The following is a 3,703-nucleotide window of genomic DNA, read 5'->3' as shown; positions in this document are numbered from 1 at the left end:
TGTGTTAAAATAAGTGAGTTATATAATCCAAATGTTCTTTGGTTTTAAAAGTTAGACAACAATTGCACATCACGTTGATCCTCCCACCACCTTCGTCTCAAAAGATGGCACATTTTTGAAATAATAATAATAGCGATTGATAGATAGGTAGGTAGGTAGGTAGGTAGGTAGGTAGGTAGGTAGGTAGGTAGGTAGGTAGGTAGGTAGGTAGGTAGGTAGGTAGGTAGGTAGGTCAGTCGGTCGGTCGGTCGGTCGGTCGGTAGGTGGGTGGGTAGGTAGGTTGGTGGGTAGGTTTAGCTACATTATGTAGGTGGGTTGATTGGTTAAGTGGATAGATAGGTAGGTAGGTGGGTAGGTGGGTACGTAGGTGGGTAGAGATATGGATAGGTGGGTAGAGATATGGGTAGGTGGCTGGAGATGTCAGTAGAGATATGGTTAGGTTGGTAGAGATGAGGGTAGGTTGGTAAAGATACGGTTAGGTGGGTGAAGATATGGGTAGGTTGGTAGAGATACAGGCAGGTAGGTGGGTGGTTAGGTGGTTGGTTGGGTGGTTAGCTGAGTAGGTAGGTGGGTAGAGATATGAGTAGCTGGGTAGGTGGTTGGTTGGGTAGTTAGGTGAGTAGGTAGGTGGGTACGTGGGTAGAGATATGGGTAGCTGGGTAGGTAGGAGGGTAGAGATATGGGTGGGTAGGTAAAGATACACGTAGGTAGGTAGATATATGGTTAGGTTGTTAGAGATGAGGGTAGGTTGGTAGAAATACAGCTAGGTGGGTGAAGATATGTCTAGGTTGGTAGAGATACGGGCAAGTAGGTGAGTGGGTAGGTGGTTGGTTCGGTGATTAGCTGAGTAGGTAGGTGGGTACAGATATGGGTAGCTGGGTAGGTGGGTAGGTGGGTAGGTGGTTGGTTGGGTGGTTAGGTGAGTAGGTAGGTGGGTATGTGGGTAGAGACATGGGTAGCTGGGTAGGTAGGTGGGTAGAGATATGGGTGGGTGGGTAAAGATACGGGTAGGTAGATAGGGATATGGGTACGTTGGTAGAGAGGTGGTTAGGTTGCTGGGTGGGTAGGTGGTTGTTTGGATGGTTAAGTGAGTAGGTAGGTGGGTAGGTGGGTAGTTGTCAGGCAGGCAGGTAGGTAGGTAGGTAGGTAGGTAGGTAGGTAGGTAGGTAGGTAGGTAGGTAGGTAGGTAGGTGGGTAGGTAGGTAGGTAGGTAAGTAGGTAGGTAGGTAGGTAGGTAAAGATGTATGTGAGTAGGTAGGGAGACATATAGGTAGTTAGGTGGCTCGGTCGGTGGGCTTTGACACTAAACTTAGCTAAACACACTCCCAGAGGCTTATAGTACTACTATTGCCTTTTTTGCTTTTTCTCATTGTTTCCTGCTTTTTTTCTTCTTTTTTGATCCCTTCCATTTTTATTTCTTTTATATCATTTTCCTAGCTTTTACTTGTGTTCTTTACTTATCCCTTTTACGTTGTTTTTTCTCATTTTCTTTTCCCCTCTTGATTTTTTTTCTTGTTTGTTTTCTTCTTATTCTTGCTTTTTATCTCCTTTTTTATGTAGTCCTTCTTTCTTTTATCCCCCCCACGCAGCTTTTTACTTATTTTTCCCTTCGTAATATTATTTTTAAATTTATTTATTTATTTATTTTTATTTTATTAGAGCGTGTCCCTGGGTGGGCACCGACCCCACCCCGGAACTGCCCTGGAACAACAACAATAAACACAAGTTTAGTATTACTTAAGAAGAAAATATAACACGTTTGAGATTGTTTCAGAGTTATCAGCAAAAGGAAAAGTTAAAGATAGCAAACGAACAATAAGACGTGCACGCAAAGATAAAAAAACGTGATAAATGAAGAAAAGTTCATGCGGATGCCAGAGAAAAGCCGTGAGGACCAGTGCTGCCTCCTACAGGCGAACGCTAGAACTATCTCCTTTCCTGGCGGAGACGACGGGACATCCTGTGACAGAAAGCGCGAGGGACGCTTCTCCCCCGCACGCGCACGCACACGCGTACGCATGCGCATTAGTCGCATTAGTTTTCCGCTTTTAAGACGACTGTTAACGTTCACCGAATGTAAAATTAAATGAAGTTTTAAAATGCAATTAGAAATCCATCAAAACGTTCCTTTTGCATTTTTACCTTTTTGATTCGTTTTGAAAGGTGAAATTTCGTTAAATTTGTATATTGTATATTATTTGTATACTATTTAAATACTCTGAGTCTATATCAACACGTGATACTGGGTATTTTTGTATTCTATATCCTTTATTTTGTTATTTTATTTTTCAACACAAGGACACTGCTGGAAGTGGGAATTTCCCTACGGGGATGAATAAATTATCTATCTATCTGTCTATCTATCTGTCCATCTATCTATCTATCTATATATCCATCTATCCATCCATTATATTTATCCATCTATCTATTAACAATAAAGATCGTACATTCATTCATTCATTCATTCATTCATTCATTCAAAACAAAAACACAGACTAATGCAATGAAACACAATCGTTAAAACTCAGTGAAAAATATCCGGGGAAAAGAACACAAATGGCAAAATAGAGCAAACAACGCAGTAAAACAAGAGTTAATTGTAGACATAGAACATACTGTAAATGATTAATTAACTTTAAATCTAAAAATATACAATAAAAACAAATGAAATGATAACAGTGTATTACAAAACGGTCCAGTTAAAATGAAAGCCCTGTCGTGTTTCAAATAAAAAATACCTTTTTTTCATAATAATAATGTCAAAATAAAACATAAGATGCTAAAATAAAACATTAGGATTATTCATTACAAAAAACACATCAATGATAATTACAATTACTTTAAAAAGATAGGTACGTAGATAGGTAGGCAGGTATAAATATAACAATCTTACCAAAGAAATTGCAAAAACAGCTCAAATAAAACAAAAACCTCACATATATATTGACCTTTTTTACTAACTTTCTGTTTATCTATAGATTTATTCCAAAATGATGTCAATAATAATTAGAAAAACGACAAAAAATACAATAAAAATGCTGAAAATACAAATAAAAAAGCAAGAATAAATAAGGTTAATGAAATATGCTACACTCAAATCAAATAAATGGAAATATTATTTAAAAAGAAAAAAGGCATAAATATTTTTTTGTGAAAAGTGTTCGGACGGGCCTTTTTCTTTTTTTTCTGTTTTTTCTCAATTGTAGAATAAAGTTTGGGGTTTTGAATTCATTGTAATCTTATATTTGGATGAATATGAATCAATATGAACTCAAATTAAAACAATGAAAATAAATATAATCCCAAAATAAGCATTCAATTTGAGAATAATAATCACTGAGCTTCTCGGGGGAAAAAGGGAGTGATAATTAAAAAAAACAATAACGATTGAATTTCGAAAGTACCCTTTTAAAAAACAACAACTTTTCCAACGGCTTTTCATTTCAAACTATTGTTTTTGTTCCCCGTAGAGAAAGCTTCCCCTTTCGCGTGCGCGCGCTCGTGCCGACGTGCGCGCTCGCATAGTCACCCGGGGGCGTGTCCCAGGTTGGTAAGAAAAAAAGAGGGCGTGTCCTTCCTCGGTGTGGGCGTGTCCCCGCCGGCCCTCCGAGGGACATAGCGCAAACCTCGCGCTCGTCCTCGCACACTCCAGCGCGGCGCGCCGGCGGAAGGACACTCACGCGTGCACGTGCTTCCTCACTCA

The sequence above is a fragment of the Urocampus carinirostris genome, chromosome 2 (assembly GCF_059441175.1).
Source record: "Urocampus carinirostris isolate Australia breed hairy pipefish chromosome 2, RoL_Ucar_1.0, whole genome shotgun sequence".
Lineage (NCBI taxonomy): Eukaryota > Metazoa > Chordata > Actinopteri > Syngnathiformes > Syngnathidae > Urocampus > Urocampus carinirostris.
The sequence above is the reverse complement of the archived record's forward strand: the minus strand, read 5'-3'. Positions refer to the sequence as shown.